This window comes from Athene cunicularia, assembly GCF_003259725.1.
Source record: "Athene cunicularia isolate RWA chromosome 3 unlocalized genomic scaffold, athCun1 chr3_part1, whole genome shotgun sequence".
NCBI classification, from domain to species: domain Eukaryota; kingdom Metazoa; phylum Chordata; class Aves; order Strigiformes; family Strigidae; genus Athene; species Athene cunicularia.
In genome coordinates, this window is record NW_020799097.1 from 56,944,821 (window position 1) to 56,967,311 (window position 22,491).

The following is a 22,491-nucleotide window of genomic DNA, read 5'->3' on the forward strand; positions in this document are numbered from 1 at the left end:
GTGATGTGATTAAGTGTACTTCCATTGAATGTAATGGAGTTAATGCGTCTGTGCCACTTGAGGTTTGACTGGATTTTGCTGTCAAGGACATCAACGGCAATAGGAACGTATATACTCCATTTCATCTAACAGAAACACATTTTTTTTTTTTTTAATTATTATTTATTTATTTAATTACATGTCCAGTAGCCTTACAAGTTGCAAAGAGGATTGTAGCAGATTTTTAAATATCTTTGTTTGCAGTATTTTTTACTTAATGAAAGCATCTTCTAAGAAACAAGACTTACAGTTGCAGAGCAGACTTAATTCCAGAAAGCACAGATTTGGTACTAGAAGGCTGGTAGAAAGGTGAGTACATATGTTAACTTAGTAAACAGTTGATACACATTAAATGTTTAACAGGCAGTTAACAGTAGTGACTTTTTCCTGGGGTATTAAGAAATGCTAATTCTGGACACAAACCAAAATGTGGTATTTGAAACCTGACCACGTTTGAAAGTTCTCAGGTTACACTTCTTTACAAAAGAAAGTCATAACCTAAACAATCTTGGTTGGTATTTGTTTTTCAATATATACAATAACTATAGTAAAAATATTCATAGCTTCCCAGTCAAAAACAGTAGAAGAGCACAGTGTCTCCACTTAGCTTACTTTACAATATTTGCTTGTATACTACTGTTAAAATATTCAACAGTATGTTACATATGTTCCTGGTCTGGGTGATGATGCCAATGCTCCTAAATTAATGTTAGTGATTTCAAGAACCCTTGCCCACACAGATGTCTGACATTTCAAAGAATCAGATGATGCTTAATTTGCTCATACCTTTGCTTCTCACCCTGAGACCACCTATCTTCTGTCACAGCAGATACAAACCATACAACTGATAATTTTCTAGGATGACATAAGTAAGGAAAGTGACGGAGCTGCTTTATACAAAGGTAAACAAATTTAGTTTCACTTTTCACATGGAAAATGCAAACATGCATTTGGAAACTATGACTAGAGCTAAGGTACAATGTTGTTGAAGACTTTCAGATATTTGCCATTACAACACATATGTAACCTCTATTTGAAAATCATTAAACTGAGATCCTTAAAGATATAAATGAAGAAAGGGTTAAATCCTTGATATTACCCATAGGTACATATATTTATCCCTAAAAAAAAAAAAAAATATGGTATAACAGGTCTTCCAATCCTTATACTAAGGAATATTGGTTTCATTCCTTTTTCTGTAGAAAGTGAGATCAATACTCTAAAGTGATACTGAAATGACCTTTATGTATCTCACACATATCTGTAGAGCTGGGAAGGACAATAATGGTTTCAGAACTTCCCTAATTCTTAATCTCTCATATCCATAGGGTGTTCAGATTCATACCCTTAAACATTCTTTATTTCTTTTGTTATGTAGTGTATTGCATTTTTGTGTACTTCCTGTAGCTCTACCTTTTAAACTTGCTTCTGCACAAGCATCCTGACACTGATCAGTGCCTTGCTTCAAACCCTGAAAAGCTGCTCTGCTATAGAGCAGTGCTGTATAAGCAGAAAAGATTGGCATATTACATGTTTTTGTTACTTATTTGAAATTGAGTCTTATTTATAGAATGTTTCTTCTGCTTATGAATAATGTATATCCTGTAGGATAGAATTTATACACTTTCTTTTAATATTATAAAAACATCAAAATTTACATTTCTCCAAACATAAATTTTATATCAAATATTTCACAGTAGGAGGAAAAATCTGCCAAGTAATAACTAGCAATAAAGATCAGCTTCCTAAAGTCAAATTCAAAATCAATAGCATTTTGTTATCCTACTACATTCAAAATGCAAATAATTTGTGCATGCAACAAGTCATAAATGACATATTACTCATTTTTTCCCCTGGGGATATCAGTCAGAGTTTATGATGCGTAAGAGAGAATAGAAAGATACTGTCTCATCTTGACAAATCTGATTAGTACCACAGCATATCTCCAAGGACATACTAATGACAGATATTTGCACAGTTATAATACAAGCAATTAAAACATTATGTGTGTATATAGATATAGACATACATATAATTACCATGCAAAGGATCATTCCTGTAGGTTTGTTGCTATGTGAAAATAGTTCCTTCCTACTTAGTATACCTAACTTTTCAAATTCAGGCTACTATGTGGCTCCTTTGGTGAAGAAAATAGTTTCCCACAATTTATCAACCTGAGCAATGCTGCAGAGACAAAGCTCAAATACGTTAGAAGGTTATCTATTGCGTGCTTTTGGCTGCTGATATAGCTGAGTCAGATTTCCCCTTAAAAACTCAGAATGTTACACAATAAAATCACCACTGTAACGTTCATTGAAGTGAGAGTGAACAGTTATTGACTCAAATTTGACTGGAAGTCAAGCTAAGAAAAATGCTGTTATACTGTTAGAAGTTTCCCATGCAGGTGCTTGCAGTATGATTCAGGTGCCATCTTATTATCTTCAACAGCTGTAGCCAGGTTGAGCCAAAGCACACCTAGAGCTCAACCTGGCTACAGCTGTTAAAGATAATAAAAAATGTTTCTATAAATTCATTAACAACAAAAGGAGAGATGCAGAGGTAAACATGGTAACTAAGGCTGAGGTGCTCAATGCTTATATTGTCTCAGTCTTTAGCATTGGAACTGGCTGTTCCCTGGACACCAGCCTCAGGAGATGGGACATGGGGAGGGGGAGCAGAATGAGGTCAGCACAGTTGAAGAGGAGGTGGTCAGAGACCTGCTGCACTGCTTGGATGCACACAAGTCTGTGGGACTGGATGGGTTACACCCAAGGGTGCTGAGGGAGTTGGCAGATGTGCTCGCCAAGCCGCTGAAGTCATGGCTAACTGGGGAGGTCCATTAGACTGGAGGGTGGCAGATGTGACATGCTAGAGAGGCAGAAAGGAGGATCCAGGAAACTATAGACCTGTCAGTCTGACCTCGGTGCCAGGGAAGGTGATGGAGCAGGTCATCTCAGGTGCCATTAAAAGTCATATAATGGACAACAAGGGGATCAGTCCCAGTCAGCACGGGTTTATGAAAGGCAGGTCCTGCCTGACAAACCTGATCTCCTTCTATGACAAGATGACCTGACTGTTGGACAAGGGAAAACCTGTGGATATTGTCTACCTGGATTTTTGAAAAGCATGTGACACAGTTCCCCATAGAATTCTCATAGAAAAACTAGCTGTCCGTGGCCTGGATCATGCACTGGCTGGATGGATGGTTCCAGAGACTGGTGGTCAGTGGCATTAAATCCAGCTGGTGGCCAGTCACAAGTGGTGTTCCTCAGGGCTTGGTGCTGGGACCATTTCTGTTTAACATCTTTATTGATGATCTTGATAAGGACATAGATGTATCATCAGTAAGTTCTCAGATGACACCAAGCTAAGCAGGAGTGTCTATCTGCATGAGGATGGGGAGGCTCTACAGAGAGACTTGGATAGATTGGATCGGTGGGCCAGCGTTAACAGGATGAGCTTCAACAAGGCAAGTGCCAGGTCCTGCACTTGGGCCACAACAACCATGGCTACAGGCTTGGGGAGCTGTGGCTGGAGAGCTGTCTGGAAGAGAAGGATCTGGGGGCTCTAACTGACAAGCAGCTGAACATGAGCCAGCAGTGTGCCGGGATGGCCAAGAAAGCCAATGGCATCCTGGCTTGTACTATTAGAAACAGTGTGACCTGCAGAAGTAGGGAGGTGATAGTCCCCCTGTACTCTGCACTGGTGAGGCCACACCTGGAGTGTTGTGTCCAGTTTGGGGCATTTCAGTATGAGAGATATCGAGGTGCTGGAGCAAGTGCAAGGAGGGCAACGAAGCTGGTGAAGGGCCTGGAGAACAAATCCTATGAAGATTGTGGTGGTTTAAGCCCTGCCAGGACTGGCAGTGGTCGGGCTGGCAGTGAGGCACAAACCCAGGTTAAAATAAGAAGAAATTTAATACAACAATGTGATAAAAATCTGAAGAACAACAGTGGCAACGATAACAACAATAAACAGCAATAACAGTGAACAAGACAAACGATATACAGAGAAATACCGCAAAGGGTCAGGGAACGAAACCGACGCATGGGTCCCGCCACCAAAAAGCCAAAGAGAAAGTAAAATCAAAGTTTCCCGCCCCTAGACCTGATGTCAGCATGGTATGAATAACCTGGCTGGAGATATCTTCCCCCTCTCTCTCTACTGGGGAAACCTAACCCTATCCTAGTTGAACCAGGACATAATCTATTGAAGGAGCTGGGACTGTTTAGTTTGAGGAGGAGAAGGCTAAGGGGAGATCTCATCATTCTACATCTACCTGAAAGGACATTGTTGGTCTCTTCTCACAGGTAGTTAGCAATAGAACAAGAGGGAATGGCTGTAAACTGCAACAGGGGAGGTTTAGACTGGACATTAGGAAAAAAATTTTCACAGACAGAGTGGTCAGACAGTGGAATAGGCTGCCCGGGGAGGTGGTGGAGTCACCATCCCTGGATGTGCTTAAGGGTCGTTTGGATGAGATGTTGGGGGATGTGGTGTAGGGGAGAACTTTGCAAAATAAGGCTGACGGTTGGACTCGATGATCCCAAGGGTCTTTTCCAACCTGAATGATTCTGTCACTCTGTAAAAGGTCTCCAGTGTTGTTATAGATGTTTTATGATATCAGACACATCCTCATAGTATTGGCAGCATCATCTACCGGACAGTAACTTCTGAACAAACCCAGACAGGATGTCCTAAACCACTGAAAATAGAAATTAGATTTTTATGTGCCTAGATACTAATATAATCTAAATTGTCTGAAGGAGTTTAGCTGAGGACTCCTGAGGAAGACATTGTTTGCTACTACATAATGTCACATGGGGTGGATTGTGTATTGATATCACCGTAATTTCATGACTCCAAAAAGAAGAGGCAATAACACCAAGATGATTGCCTTTCTCCCTACAACCATTCTGTTACTGCAGTACCCATGGTAATATCCTTATGCTTTTCCCTGCCTGTTCCTTGCTTTGCAGTGCCCAGGTGTTGTGTGCATTTCTGTCCATGTCCTACCAGTGCTACCATCCTCTCCAAACCTGCAGTGATGCTATTTAGACAGCTAGACCAGTAGAGTTAGAGGGGATCTACACATGGGCAATGTTTCCATCAGTTCAGCCAACACCAATTCTCCTTCTTCTTAGAAATGTGCCAAAGTTACGCAGAGCTCCTGCTCAAAAGGTCAGTGGGACTTCAGGTGTCCAGAGGGGGAGTAAGAAAGGCATTTTTGTTGCTTTGAAATCACCTGATGGAGCCTATTGAGTTTTAGATTGTCAGGGGCCAGTAAGCAACAGGTTAAAATCAGACTCCTGAACTTCAGGCTTCCTTGCCACCCATATAATACACATTCTCTCCCAAGACAAATTTCACTGTCTCTACTACAGCCAACCAGAATCCAAGTCAGTTTACTTTAGATGATTCATGAGCAGAAGATTCATGAGCAACTCAGTTGTCCCTGTTTTGGAGGAGGCAACATCCATCAAAGGAGTGGAGGGTGAAACTGAAGGCTGTTACAATTTCAGCCATCCAATTTTAATCCACCACCAAATGTCTGCTAGCACCTCCTGGCACTTCGGGTTGTGATTGCTATTGATTTTCAATGAGGATGGGAACGTTAAAAAAGTTATATATATATTTCTATAAAAAGATTACTCTGGGGATATTTACCTCTGACTCAACATCACAATTTCTCATGCACACAGAACTATCCCATCAGGTCACAAATGTCACCTTTATATCAACAGATTGATTTGCTAAATTCCAAACAGCTAAAACTCTGAGATTCTTACTATTCCTCTGGTTTCAGAGTTGTCACTTAGGATACAATCTGAAGACCTACAGGGTCTCGTAAGTATAAATAAACCTTGACAATTGGTGACAACTTTGAGGAGAACACTGTGTGATTTTCAGAGTCCAGAGTGAGCTTGTAGTCCTGGCAGTTTAGACAAAATATCCTTTGTATTTGTGAGTTGAGCTCTCCTTAAGGCATAATAAGTATAGTAGTCCATGGTTAAGGGTGGCCAGATGATTTTACAGTTTAGCAGCTATAACTTTCACTACCTCAGAAGAAAAACAAAACCAAACAAAAAATCCAAACCAAAACAAAAAATACCCCTTCTCCATTCAGACTCATTCAAATGTAAAATAGTAATTTTCTGTATTTATGTTATTCCATAGTTATTTAATGTGTAACAGTCCTTGCTCTGTCAATAGTAAAAAAAAAAAAAAATATTTAATGTGCAATGCCTTTTTAAAGCTGGGCATATTTAAAACAGAGAGCTAGTCATGCTAAAAAAAAAAATAATATTGTTGCTAGGGCAATTCAGTTGGGATGTGAGAAGCCTCCGTGCAGTCTGCTCTAAATGAAAGAGCTGGAAGGTTTTGACTTGTCTGTTCCACTCCCCAGACGAACACTCCAATAAATAGGCTACAGAGTATTCCGGATTCAGATCATTAATGGCTCCTGTTCGACCTATTCCACTTCACTTGGAATATTTAAATACTAATTAAGAGAGTAGAAAAGAGAAAGCATGACTGTATAAATCAACACTGTATGCTAAGCACCAGCTTGAGCCTTGGGCTTTAACCTGGTGACCTTATAAATCCACGACTGTTGCGATCATGCAGGCAGGAGTCCCAGCCTACAGTAAGGAGGGTATTGCAGGGAAAAGAGGACAAGGCATTAGAACCCTTCAGTGAAAGACTGGGCAATATGTATATATGATAATATTCTACATTTTTCCAGGCCCACCACATCACCCTTAGCAAGTTCACAAACTTCTGCATCTCTCTCAGTAATCACCCTTTTCTCACATGGCGAAAATGCTTTCTACCTCAGGCAAAGACTATATCTATGCCTGTTGTTCAGGGGATACTTATGCCTGACTGTGGCATCCGCCTCTTTTCATGTCTCTGCAGTCTTGGTTTATACAAATGGAAAGTAGAAGACAGAATTTCTGCTGTGGTTAATAGTAGCTTGCAATAAGATACCAGTAACAATATGCTTTCCTGATGCGCTCTGCTGACTTTTGTCCAGAAAGCTTTTCCTTCGTCATAAATATGTAGCCAATTTCCTAAGACTTCCATAGGCACATGGAGCTGAAAACCCTTCACTGGACTCAAGTTTTTGGTCTCCTTTATACATTTATGTGGAAATGAAATGCTGAGCAAAGAGAGACCCTTAGAAACCACTGTACACACCTGAACAGAGAACATCATCTTATCTGGCTAGCACCAGAGGCCAGGAGATACAGGTACTGGATGATGAGTAACAGAATGCAGAACAGCACAGAAAATAAAAAGCAAGAGGAATTCAGCTGGGAAAAACCTTTTGCTCTCCTACAAGTGCTGCTAAAGAATATGATTACAGTGGATTTAAAATCACTTACTATGGAGGATCTGTAATCTTGGTAACATTCAATAGGTTAGGAAGCTAGGTAGATCCACTAATATGGATCATGTTTTCTATGGGTTATAAAGTCAAGACTCTTCCTAACACTGAGAAAAAAAGAGATGGAAGCAGGGAAAGACAAGTTGGCAAATTCAGTTTGTCTTTGAAAGCTCCTCTCCCTCATCATTATCTGCAACAGACTCTGAGTAGGACAGCGATCTACAGTTCAGCCCAGAAATACATGACGGGCACCTAGTGTAGGTCTTCTAAGCATGAAGGAGCTTCTGCAAGCTGTTGAGCAGAAATGTGACAATTTTTAGGAAAGCTAATTTATTTATAGCTGCAACATAAATCTCTTGAGATGGCTGACATTCAGCTATTTCTTTTCTTTTGTATCATATTACATGCCCATACGTACGAATGAATGTAACTGGAATAACTAAAAGGGAATAATATATAAAAGGAGTTTCACAACTGAAACCAGAATTTACAGACTTCTAAATTCATTGCAGAGAGTCCTGAAGTGTTGCTCTATAGTTTATGTAATTAAAGTGCAGAGAGAAAAAACCCTCTCAATACATATCATGCATGTATTGGCAAACTTCTCAAAATGAAAAGGTAGTCTTTCTGAGGACCAAAGGCTTAGAAAGTTGTGACTGAGATTGTCTGTGAGGGAACATTTGCAGATTTATTGGTGAATGATAGTTATAAAAATGTAATATTCTTTATGAAATGTGGAAAATAGGGTTGGAGATTATACAGCAACCAATTCTACATGACAAAAGAAATATAATAGAGATTATGGAGTATGGAGAGGATGGTGCATGAAAATTAACTGAACAACTGAATTCAGAAAAGCACTTATAATTACATATGATGCTGTGCACTTTTTTAATTTCCTTTTCTGTTATTATATCTGTATTGGTTTTATTTTTCATCGACAGCATCTGATAATTTAAAGAAGTAAATCGTATTAATCTTTTCCATGCATTCTCTAAGAAATTATGTACACCATTCTTTTGATCTCATTGATTTCAATAAGAAGTTTGTAGAATAAAAGACACATCCTATCAAGCCATTTCATTATCTACTTCAAAGAAAATGAGTACTTAATACAACATCAGTAAATAATATTAATAGCAGCGCTACTACTAATAAATACTGAGGTGAAAACTAGAAGTTATTAATGCTGTATTCTAAGGTGTGATATATATTTTGGGATTGTAATAATCACTGTTTCTTAGGATACTGTGGTTGGTTGACCCTGGCTGGATGTCAGATGCCCACCAAACTGCTCCCCTCCTCAAGTGGACAGAAGAGGGAAAATATAACAAAAGGCTTGTGGGTCGAGATAAGGACAGAGACATCATTCACCAATTACTGTCGCTGGCAAAACAGACTCAGTTTGGGGAAATTAGTTGAATTTATTACCAATGAAATCAGAGTAGGATAATGAGAAATAAAACCAAATCTTAAAAACACCCCCACACACCCTCCCTACTTCCTGGGCTTAACTTTACCTCCAATTTCTGTAACTCTCCCTGAGCAGTGCAGGCGGAATAGGGGTTGCGGTCAGTTCATCACACATACTGTTTATGCTGCTCCTTCCTCCTCAGGGGGAGGACTCTTCATGCTGTTTCCCTGCTTCAATATGGGATCCTCCCATGGGAGACAGTCCTTCAGCAATGTGTCTTTCTCATGGGCTGCAGTTCTTCACAAACTGCTCCAGCATGTGTCCCTCTCACAGGCTGCAGTCCTTCAGGAACAGACTGATCCAGCATGTGTCCCCCATGTGCCCACAGGCCCTGCCAGGAGCCTGCTCCAGCGTGGGCTTCCCACGGGGTCACAGGCTCCTCCGGGCACATCCACCTGCTCCAGCGTGGGGCCCTCCCCGGGCTGCAGGTGGAGATCTGCTCCACTGCCAACCCCCGTGGGCTGCAGGGCACAGCTGCCTCCCCATGGGCTGCACCGCGGGCTGCGGGGGAACCTCTGCTCTGGCGCCTGGAGCACCTCCTGCCCTCCTTCTGCACTCACACTGGTGGCTGCAGAGTTGTTTCTCTAATACATTCCCACTCTTCTTTCTGGTTGCGGTTCTGCAGGGTTTTTTTTTCACCCCCTAAATACATTATCACAGAGGTGCTACCATGGTCACTGCTGGGCTTGGCCTTGGGCAGCAGGAGGTCCAACTCAGAGCCAGCTGGCATTAGCTCCATCAGGCACAGGGGATGCTTCTAGCAGGTTCTCACAGAAGCCACCCATGTAGCCTCCCCCACTAACAAAACCTTGTCATGCAAACAATACAGGTACAGTACACTACCATATGCTATGTAGTAAAAAAACCAAAAAACAAACAAAAAAAACCAACAAAGAATCTCTGAAGAAAATAGTTTAACTATTATAACTAATTAGAAAACCTCCATAACTCTACGATCATAAAATTACTTTCCAATCATGTACAGCCATATTCTGATAAGGACTGGGCAACTGCATGAAAGAAAAAAGGACTTTTGAATACTAAGACATAATCTCTGACTCAGGAATTTCCTTTATTTTGTATCCCTAAATGTTGAGCAAGTATTCTGGCAGGGCAGGGGATAAGCATTTAATGTCTGAGCTGATAGTTTTTTCCTCAGCCAGTGGCTGCTGCTGAAGACGAGATAATGCAGCAGCTGGACCAATTCTCTAACATGGTGGTTGTTCTCATGTTCTTGCTGATCTTATTTTTGTCAAATAATGCCAAATAAATATCAAAGTGAAAGAAAAATCCTCTTTTAACAATATTTTGTTTCTGTTATTGCTTCCCTTTTGCTTTTTATTTGCAATGCTACTTGTATGGAAACAGAATCTTTTCATTTTGAGAACCTGCTGCTTATACCCTAGTCACAGTCATAATTCTTCCATTCTGACATGACAACTATTTCCATGTCAATCTATTGTATTATGATGATTCTAAATGGGAGGGAGCAGCAAGAACTTTTAAGAAACAAGTTTACTATTTTTATGCAAATGGCTTTTATAATAAAAAGGAGAAATAGAAAATGAATGGCAGGATTTTTTTTTTGCACATAGTACGATTTTTCAGAACCTGCTGTGAAGTGCTAGTGACAAATAAATGAAATATGGAAAACTCAAAAGCTAAGATCCAACGTTCTAAAATAAGTTTCTTACTATATGTTGCTTTTTCTTATATAAATGCATTGTACACATGGTATATATCACTTTTTGAAATAATTAAACAGCTGAAGCACAGCAGTTTATCATAATCCAAGAATTTCAAATCAAAATACTTCCAAACCCATTTTCCATCTAGCTACAATAATTTGAATGCACAGATCTGATTTTGTTTTGTCTGAGGACAGCTACAAAGATTATTTTAAAGATACAACCAATCTCTTACAGACACAAAAGTATCTCGTGTAACAAGATGGCAGATGTGGATAACTCCTTGCCATGCAGATTCAAATGATGGATCGAATCCCCTGAGGGCAACCTGGACTCTCAAAAGCCCTCCTGATTAAGGGGAGAAATCCAAGTAGTAGCGATTTAAGATGGTTTGTCTAGAAAACTAGAGTATCAAATGGGATACTAGGGAAGGAAGTCTTCTATAGTCAGGAAATTCAATTTACTCTAGCAACAAATGTAAAGGAGGAAAAAGACCTTCAGAAAATTTTGAAAAGGATATATAACTGAAGAAAGGTCTCTTTACTCCAGATAGATTTCCCCTGAAGGGAAGAGTGGAAGCAAAAATCTCAAACACTCCCTGGCACCACCACCACAAAAAAAAAAATGTTGATGCTTGTGAACCTAATAGAGGCAACATCTGCATTTTGGGTAATGCATCTTTGGATCCTGTTGAATAAATATTAATACTAGCTATTCCTTGTTCTTGAATAGGCCAAGGTATGAACTGTATTATTAGATAAATTACATGTGAAAAAGAAGAATTCTACCTATTTGTACAGAACTTCAAGGAGGGGAAGTGGAATCCAGTTTTAGTCATATCCCAATTACACTGTATTTTAAAATATGATCAGCAGTAAAATAAGTTAACTCCTCTCAGCTAATGTACTAACTGTTGACTTCAGAGAGCTGTTAGGTCAGCAGATGTCTGTAGGATCTAGGAGCACATATCTCATTGAAAATTCATGCAAGGAGTCCTAAATAACTTGAAAAGTTATACTTCAGTGATGTGGAGCCAAATTTCCATCTTTCCTTACATGTTTGAATTTCATAGACTAGTAGAACATTGGTCAATACTTCAAATTAAGAAGAGGAAAAATTGTCTCATATGCTTTTGCAAGTGTAAAAAATGCCTTAACTTCATTCCAAAATTGCTTCTAAAGAACATTATGCCCATACAGCCTTTAACTTTCTCTCTGTGTATGGTTGTTTCTTGTGTGTGCATGTATTTCAAAGAACTTTTACACATTATTTTGAATATTCAAGTACAACAGACACGGAAGGGATTAGTGGTTAGGTAGCAGTTAAAAGACCTTTGTGTTGAGCCTGCTTAAATAGTCTTATATGGCTGATTGTATTGCAGACATCTTTGCAATAATTCATATGTGAAACAACTTTAGAAAGAAAAGTAAGGGAAGCCCTAAGGACCAGGTTTAAACGATAACAGGTTTTACTGGGAAATTTTATAGATCATTTTTACTTACAGCTATATCATTTTGTGTAGTAATTTCTTGGGAACATAGCAGACCACAGGGGTTAACAATAATCAACACAATAAATTACTTCTATAAAATCAAAACTGCAGGAAGTACAGTTGATAAGAACAAGAAGTGTCATTTAATGCAGTTTAAAGCAGTGACCAAGCATGTCAAAGGCACATTGAGCTTCTCCATTTCCAAGAGGCAGTAGACTTTGCCTTTTCATGATCTGGAAGTTGGACATTTAGATTTTTCTCTTTGAAATACCTCTTCAGTTTGATATGTTTTCTACATTTTCTTTTAGAAATGCTGAGATTTGTTGAAAAAAATCTAATGCTTCATCTGCAGCTTCTCAGTATGCAGATGAGATAGAATGCAACTGAATTTGTAACACCCAAACCTAAACTATCAGCACCCTGAAAAATCCATTATTTATTTGGTTCCCCACCTGAATTTGTTTACTGATTGGTGTTAATATCTTCCCTTCTTTGGAATCAAATTGATGCTCTAAAACAGTAAAAAGTTTTACCTTCCTGTTCACCTTAGAAATCTGACAGTTGAAAAAGAGATGCCAAAGGGATATTTAGATGTACTTTTGAGTTGATATAAGCTGAGGGGTACATCTTATCTTTTAAAATGTCAAAATGAAGGCTGGAGGAAAATGGTTGTCATTTATCTTTAAACAATATGAAACCTTCTGAAGCAAGAGCACTGTATGTGTTCCTCTTGTTACTTGTTCTTGGAAATTCAACTCTACATATCCCTGAAATCTTCAGAGGGGATTAAAGAGAAACTGAGGTTTTTTTCTTGACATGGAAAAAGGAAAAAACCTCTGTTCCCATCTGTAAAATAATGATAGTCATAATAAATATTGAAAGTCACTAGAATAAACAGTAGGTTACAAATATCTCTGTCCTCACTCTAGACGAGTAGGGCAGCATAAAGACAACTCCAGATCTATGCTTCTGTTTTGCTAATTGTTAGGCCAAGCATAAAGGACTCAGCCAGCATAAAGATGAACCAATAACCAAATTGTGTTTCATACAAAAGGGTCAGTACATGGATGAGCACTGGGGGACAAACAAGTCAGTTAAATTATACATAATGAACATGAATCCCACTGACCCCAACAACAACACCACACAACCAACAATGAGTGGAATAAATGGTGAAATGCAGTTTCCTATAGAAGGGATGGGAGAGTCAACAAGCCCTAATACATAAGACCAAGGAAGCCACATACTGAATCTATACACAGCCCACATTTACAAAGGCCAGACCTGACTGGAGCCCAGTCCCAGTGAGGCAGGAGGTCCTTCCCCAGCAAGGACCTCCACAAAGCACATCCACCTCACAGACAGACACTGCCCCTGCCTGCAAGGGGTCCCAGCTTTTATCCCTCAGCTGGACACCTGACCTTTGGTTACTTAATGCAGACACCTGGGGCTCATTTACCCAATGGCTTTCCCTGCAAGGCTGCCGCACCCTGGAGGGAAGCTTAAAGGTAAACTGACCCCCCCTTTGGGAAGGGCTGTGGGAATCACCCATATGTCAACCTTAATTTGGGGCTTGGGGTTGAAACCCCAGCATTTCAGCTGCCTCTGGTGGAACTACCATTATCTCTCAAATATATGTATCTAGGACTGATTAATAAGATTATTTGTTTGATTTCATTTATTCCAAGCTAACCTGACAGTGGAAGTATGACCAATTTTACATGTCTTAATGGACTGTTATCTACAGACTAAAAAAGTAGTTCTAGCAATAATTCATTCTGCTCTCCACAACTTATGGTTGCAAGCAGTGTCTCACATCACAAATCTGCCAAGTCTTCCATATGGAGCTATCCAATCATTACAGAACTTAGATATGGAGATCACCTCATGCATAGTTTGAAAGTATATATGCATGTCATATTGAAGAGACTTGGTCCCAGCTGTCTTACCAGAAACAGAAGAAAAAGGCATTTTTAGCCAACTAGAATACAGAAAGTATTCCATACTATATATTCTATAGTAAGGGTTATGCAGTAAATATAAATATATATTTATATGTTGAAAAGACTTTGCTAAAAAGTGGAGAGATAAAATTCTTCATCTGACAAAAGAGAAAAACTAAAACAAGTGGTCATGGCAATTCAGTCATCTGTGTCACTGATATATCTCATCTGTTAAATGACAATTTACTATGAAACTTCATTACAGGCCATGCTGTCTGGGAGACAGAAGACAAAGGGATCCAGTGAAGAAAACTATTATGTGACTTGCAAAGTACTACAACCAATTTAATGAGATATACTAGTTAGCTATAGTAAACAGGAACAGATGAACCAAGATCTATCTTCTGTTAGGAAGTTATTTTCTAATAAATATGATAGTACTCCATCTGTATAGTTACAGAATAGCTAAAGGCAATTCCACTACATAGGCACCTAAAATACTAGCGAAACAAGGCTTTCTGAGGCTTACTTTGAAACTTATGGGACCATGGAAATATCAATACCCTCAGAATGGTTTCTGACATATTATTCTCTTTCACTGTATGTTCCCACAAGAAAAGCATTCTAGGAAGCAGTGGCAGTCATGATAGAGACAGTTCCTCTGAAAGTTTTGGTTTGTGATTTGTTTTTTCTTTTCCTCTTTTTTGGTCTGAAAGAATCCTTTGGAAAACATCCATTCAGTTTTAGAGTATGAGAAGGCTCTTTAACTGACATTCAGGAATAGAATTCAGTGTTTAGGTAAAAGTTAATGGTGTGTTTTATCATTTTCTTTTTGCAGCACTGATATCAAAAATGGCAATGTGAAGTTGAGTTTTAACCTTGATGGACTAAATTAATATTATCAGTCATGTCTGATCTTTATTTGGAAATAGGTGTGATCTCTATGGGCAGCTGAGACATAGGATATGCTTTCATGTAAGAACAGTTGATCTTTGTTGAGGGTACATATTCACAATACATCTGTCATCTAAAATGTGTCCTGAGATTCTCAAGAACTGGGAAATCTTTACATTAACTTACAAAGGTTTCCTTAATAGAACCTTATGCCAGATAATCACATTTTAGAAGAAAAAATTATTTCAAATGAGTATTAAGTAATCTGGAGAAAATGGGATATTTCTGAGACTACTGAGACCCATTCTAAGTAGCAAAATCTTTGAGCAAGTAGGAAAAAGTCCCTGTGCCTGCCCCTACCCACAGTCATTCCTAAACAAGCTACCATCCCTTAGCCAGGTCTTAAACCATTTTATTCAAGATTATACCCTGGTTAAGTTTTGGAATGTGTGAAAAACTTGTCAATTCAAGTTTGATGAGGAAAGATCTCTACATAGTATTCATGTACAGGTATAGAGTCATAGGTATCTTGTTTTCTTTTCTCTTTTCCTCCCTATGCAGATATTTTTATGGCACTTCATCTACACACCGAAAAGAAGGAAAACCAAGAAGATATAGGATTCCTTGAAGGTTACTTGAGGAAAAGACAAAATCACTTCAATAATCATATCCATTCTCTGTATCCTTCCTCCAGTCAGCCCAAATCAATCACCACTTGTCAGTAGAACAAGGTTGTGACCAGATTTTAGAAATTGCTAGTGATACTTGACTTTTATCCACAAGTAAATTATCAGCAAATGAGACTATTAGTGAGTCTATCTTGTATCCATCCTGAAGTCTGGAGGACTTTTAATATTGCTAATTTTCACACTCCCACATTCTGGACGAAGAAGAGTTGCTCAATAGCACAATGAACCACTAGATTGGTTTAGGGACTCTTGCTTCTGTGACTTGGAAACCAAGTCCCAAACCCTCCTTATCTATTATAAGGGACTGGAGATCGACCTACATTTAAATCTTCCTATTACACCTCTTCAGATCTCTGCAGAGTAGATGAGATGATAAAATAATAAAGACCTCAGATGACCACACAGATATGAGATTCTGAGTGGTCTCTAATTTATCCTAGTGATAAATGCCAAGAGGTTGTTACCTGGTTACTTTATGTAACTCCAGAAATTAAATCATTCTTTTTAATAATTCCTAGAAATACCCCTCACTAGGCACTGAGATATCGATGTGGCATATAAAATAAAACTTGCAATTATGGGCAAGTCAGGATTAAAAGGTGTGCACAGGTGAGTACAGTTCCATACCTCTCCACTGCTACTTGTTCTAAGAAACTATGGAATCAAAATTTAGCTTTTGGGGGTCAACTATGACTCTTTTCTTGCAAAAATAGTGCATGAAAAGCAATGCTTTGATGTGTCAACGTAAAAATGTTATTTATTTCCAAACTATGCATGAAGTCACAATTCCTACATCAACTCTTAACTTGAAATGTCATGTAAATTGTATGATAGCCATGGAAATATGCATTGAAGATACCAAGAAGTGCAAGACAAAGTAAAATTTTTTTGAGGGTATTATATTAGTGTTATTATATGGGCAGGATATTTTCTTTGCTTAGTCTTTTATGATGTATAATAATGACATCATATAACTTTTGTAATTTACAGAGAAAGAATTGGCAGAATTATCAACTGGTGAATGTAGCTCAAGATTTTTCTCATTCCTACAAAAGATGCTAGCTTATTTTCCCACCTGACACAGTAAATCCAATTCCCAAATTAATTCTTTTTTCAAGTATATGTCACATTCTGTATTAATGATTTCCACATAAAGCAAGTGACATAATTTTAAAGCTTTTTTTTTGCTAAGCACAAAATTGCCAATGTCAGTACAGAACAAGTTCCTAATGTTGTGAACATAGTTTCTGTCAAAATTAATTTGCTGAATCATAAAATTTAAAATGGCTTTTTTCCTACCTCCTTGAAAATGAAAGTATTTATCCATATAAATTCTATAATACGCGAGGAGGATATTTTTGGTATAGGTTTCAGGCCTTAGAAAGGAAAAAATAATTTTGATCCGTGGTTTAATTGTTAAAAAACTAGAGAAGTGACATCTTAATCTTGAACATTATTCATATGAAAGATTTAAGGAGGTGATTGATGACATGGCTTCACAAAGTGTAAATCATGCCTGAAGAATTTGGTGGCCTTCTATGACAGGATTACAGTGTTGGTGGATAAGGGAAGAGCAACTGATGTGAAATGCTAAGGCTTGGACAACTGGTCCAAGTCAGAGTTGACCTATAGATGAATCATGTATATTTTATAACTGATAACCATTGTGCTAATAGGTATTATACTAAGTTACAGCAAACTAGCTATTCTGATGTGTATTGAAGCTTGAGCAACAGGCCCTGAGCCAAAACTGCTTAGTATGTAATCATTAATGAAATATGCATGGAAGATGTAGTTATCTTGAATGTATCTTTATATTTCTTTGTGTGTGGATAAGATAACAGGGTCATGGACACAGTTGTCTGGCCCTGTGACTTGATGTGTGACCTTACTCATAATCCAATTAGATAAGGAGGAAAACTCCCTTAGCTTCTCCCTTGAGCCCTGGCCAGGCTCTGGGGGGAACCTAATGTGAGATATTTCTGCTGAAAACAAAGGTGCCAGCTATTCTGGCTGACTGATTTTTGGTATATAAGGCTGGACACACTCACAGCAACTTTGGAAGCCTCACCTACGGATGGACGCACCGCGTAGGATTTCCCACTCACTGGGACAGGCTCTCCAAACCCTCGCTGTAACTGGGGCTCCCCAGCCACTGCGGGTCTGGATGACGGTAACATATGCAAGTGGTGATGGATCTTTCTTAATCAATATTCTCTCTCAGGTAGTAATGATTTGATGCATTACCCTATATTTTCCTATTTGTTTGAGTGCAGTATGCTGTCTTTTCTTACTGTATGTTTTCGTATTACTCTGTGACATTATTTAGTTATTTCCAGTAAAATACGCCTGCTCTTTTCAATCTGGTGTCTGAGTTTAATTGGTATCCCCAATAAGCAAAACACTGATGTCGTTCACCTGGACTTGTGCAAAGCATTTGACACTGTCCTGCACAATATCCTTGTCTATAAATTTGAAAGACATGGATTTGATGAATGGACCATTTGATGGATAAGGAATTGGTTGGATGGTTGCACTCAAAGAGTTGTGGTCTGTGCAGATCGATGTCCAAATGGAAAGCAGTGACGAGTGGTGTTCCTCAGGCATCAGTATTGGGACCAGTGCTGTTTAACATCTTTGTTGGAGACATGGACAGTGAATTGAGTGCACCCCAGCAAGTTTATTAATGACACCAAGCTGTGTGGTGCTGTCAACATGCTGAAGGGAAGGGAGATGCCATCCAGAGGGACCTGGACAAGCTTTAGATGTTGACCCGTGCAAACTGCATGAAGTTCAACAAGTCCAAGTGCAAGGTCCTACACATGGATCAGGGCAATCCCAAGCACAAATACAGGCTGGGTAATGAGTGGATTGAGAACAGCCCTGGGGAGGAGGACTTGGGAGTATTAGTGGATGGAAAACTGTGAGCCAGCAATGCGCTTGCAGTCCAGAAAGCCAACTATATCCTGGGCTGCATCAGGAGGAACATGACCAGCAGGTTGCAGGAGGTGATTCTGTCTCTCTACTCTACCCTTGTGAGATCCCACCTGGAATACTGTGTCCAGATCTGGTGTCCTCAGCATAAGAAGGACATGGACCTGCTCAAGCAGGTCCAGAGGAGGCCGTGAAGATAATCAGAGAGTTGGAGCACCTCCCTTATGAAGACGGGTTGAGAAAGCTGGGGTTGTTCAACACGGAGAAGAGAAGGCTCCAGGGAAAATTTACAGCTGCCTTCCAGTACCTAAAGGGTGCCTGCAAGAAAGCTGGAGAGGGACATTTTATAAGGGCATGTCATAAGAGGAAATAGCTTTAGACTGGAAGAGGATAGATTTAGATTAGATTTAAGGAAGAAATTATTTGCTGTGAGGGTGGTGAGACACTGGAAGAGGTTGCCCAGAGAAGGTGTAGATGCGCCCTCCCTGGCAGTGTTCCAGGCCAGGTTGGATGGGGCTTTGAGCATCCTGGGCTAGTGGGAGGTGTCCCTGCCCATGGCAGGGGGGTTGGAACTAACTGATCTTTAATGTCCTTTCCGACCCTGAAATGCTGGAGTTTCAACCCTAAGCACCAAATTAAGGTTCACATATAGGTGATTCCCACAGCCCTTCACAAAGGGGAGGTGAGTTTACCTTTAAGCTTCCCTCCAGGGTGTAGCCGACCTTGCAGGGAGAACCATTGAGTAAATGAGCCCCAGGTGTCCCCCATTAAGTAAACAAAGGTCAGGTGTCCCACTGAGGGATAAAAGCTGGGACCACCTGCAGGGAGGGGCAGTGTCTGTCTGTGAGGTAGAGGCCCTGTGCAGAGTTCTCTGTTAGGGAAGGACCTCCTGCCTCCCTGGGACTGGGCTCCAGTCAGGTCTGGCCTTTGTAAATGTGGGCTGTGTAGAGATTCAGTATGTGGCTTCCTTGGTCTTATGTGTTTGGCTTGTTGACTTGGTTGTCTCTCATCCCTTCTATGGGAAACTGCATTTCACCATTTTTTCCACCCATTGTTGGTTGTGTGGTGGTGGTGTTGGGGTCAGGGGGATTGATGTTATGTATAATCTGACTGACTTGTTTGTACCCCCAGTGCTCATCCATGTACTGACCCTTTTGTACCAAATACAATTTGTTTATTGGTTCATTTTTATGCTGGCTGTGTCCTTTATGCTAGTCCTGATAATTGGCAAAATAGACCCAAACCATTCTGTGACTTTGATTTAATTGTAGGCTAACAGTCCTTTTAAACTTATTCAGTGGCAGGTTAGACAAAAAATTTCTCTGAATTCATAGACATCTAAAAGAGAAAATGATATATTTTTAATATATAACTGTATATTGGAGTATGTCTAAAATATTTATCCTACTTTAAGCTTCTAAGCATATAACACAAAACAGGAAGAATACATTAATGATAAACCTATGTGTTTGTAATATACATGAACTAATTATAATCTCTACTCTGAGACATTTGTGAAATTTTTTAACTATATGATTCCAAATTCTAGAGAACAGATTCAAACTACACATGATTATGCAAACCATAGAAATTTGCAAAATTGTAATTAATTTTAATTCACTCTCATTACATTTTTCTAATCAGCACTGGCATAGAAATGGAAGAAAAGTGCTGAAACATCTGAGTTTCTAGTCACCTCTGGCCTACACAGGGATGGGGCATCTATTTACTTACATTCTATATAAATTTTTGGAAATTCATAGCCTCTTTCAATTCCTGTGTCCATATTAAAATATTAGATTGGGACAAAATAGTGGTCCACCTTATTTGATTATGGAAGGCTAATTAACATAAGTAGCAGAGCAGCCCTCAAAACTCAGGGGTACATCTTAGAACATAAGAAAACCTCTCTGCATTTTTAATGGCATAATCAATCCAAAAAGCATTCATAATGTTGAAGTCTTGTTTCAGTGAAGTTTAAAAGATTTTATTCTGAGTTAAAAAAAAGCCTCCATCTTGAGGTGGCCCCTCCATGCTGTTATTGCTAACTGGAACAGAAACTGAGCTACACCAGGGAAAAATTTTGACCTGGTTGGAATGAGTTTCCTTATTTCCTCCATATATTCTAAATCAAATAATCTTTACCATCTTCTGTAAACATGCACAGAGTCATTGCAAAACCATTCAGCTCTCCTTTGCAAGCTGTAACACCTCCCCACAGTCCCTGTAAGCAGATCCATATAGTAGGAGATCCAATATTCCTAGCCCACAGCAACAGCAGGTCCTACGAAGTTTCCACCCAGCTCAAGTGCCTTGTATGAACATCAGACACTTGCAGGACCTCTGTAATGATCCCAGCATCTTGCCCCAACCTTAGCTCTTCTGTGCTTCATTCCCTGACTCTCATGATGATAGGGAAAGAGAACAAAGTTGCATACCTGTGCCTGAAGTTCAACAATGATGACTGAAAAGAATATCTATACATATTTGTCCTGATTACATCCCACTGTCTTTCATCCAACAGAAAAAGCCTTTTGTTCCATATCAATGAAACAGAGAGAGCAGCTGAAAAAACACTTTTCAGCCTGGTATTGCTTTCCAAACTGCCTGTGCTATATTCACAAATCTTCTAGTGATGCTCAAACATGTCCATATAAACATGTTTTCCTATTTACTAAACCTTCACATGGTCTCAAGTCATATTCAAAATGTGCAATTCTAGTCTGGGTATTTTTATACATTCCCAAATCCAGATTTATTTGCTCCTAGTCTTCTAGCATATATCTTCCCTCTAGCTCACACTCTGATTTAAGGCCACACTATTTTCATTTGAAGGAGAAGAAGTGAGGGACCAATTAAGTGAAGAGTGAAGGCTGTACTGGAAGTCTGGCAGGAGACAGAGCTGAACCCACATCTTCTGTTCTGACTTCTGGCTCATTGCTCCTCTACAGTGTGTAACGTTTAAGCTAAATATCCGATAGGCCCTCTGATGTAGTTGTCAACTTCTTTGTCCACCTTTTCAAGCCATTTATACGCATTCAGCATGTATAAAAGTTTCTTAAAATCTTTCCATCTTGGATTTTGAGAGTACCAAAGCTACTGCTACTTTCTAGTTTCAGGAAACTTTAAAGCAATTCTCTGAGGTTTATTTAATATTAATACAGTAGTCTCAACTCATAAATTTGTCAGTATAATGAAAAGAGATAGAGATGTCCTCTGCAGATGTAGAAGATGATAGTTTTTTCTAAATTTTTAAGAAAGCTTTCGAGAGCTACTTAGTTATTCTGTATACATCTTTGCAAGAATTTGCCAGCTGCTATATTCTGGTCAAAAACCTATTCATCATCTAACCTTTCTTTATTAATTTCCTTTTCTATTATATCAACGGAGTGCAGCTTCAGTTGTAATTATAGAAGTGTTAATAAATAAAAAATGCATACTTTCACTTTTATTGAAGATGAACATTTACATTATAGTCAATATTTCAGCCTTGCAGCTTACATTGACTATATTCTTATGGTTGTGTAGCTGATAATCTTTCACTCACTAACACAATTCATCCCCCCAAAAGTACAATACATTCAGAATATTATTAAAGTGTTATGGTGGAAGACAAGAATAGACACAAAATGTATCTAAAATAATTGAATGACTACTAATGAATAACATTCACAACATGAAATAGAAGTAGGCCATAATACATTGTACTACACTTGCTATAACTTTTCTTGGCTTTTTATTTAAGGTAGTGCTTTATTTAAGCCTTAGGCCAGTTGCCACATAGGAACTGTGAAAGAAACTGTATAGGATGATGTTCTCAAAGAACTCTACTACATAGTGCAGAGTATCCTGTGTGCTCCCCAGGACCTGTGCAGTGAGGCTGCTTTTGAACAGGTAAGTGGAAACAAAATAAAGTGTCTTTATGGTTCTCCACCACTAGGAACTGTA

At 39.0% G+C, this 22,491-nt stretch overlaps 1 protein-coding gene across 2 annotated transcripts in view; it reads right to left on the bottom strand.

Annotated features, from left to right (window-relative positions):
* The window catches only part of LOC113478603 (triadin-like), an 86,467-nt gene that overhangs the window by 43,389 nt on the left and 20,587 nt on the right, over positions 1 to 22,491 (bottom strand). The gene's annotated exons all lie outside the window — the stretch shown is intronic.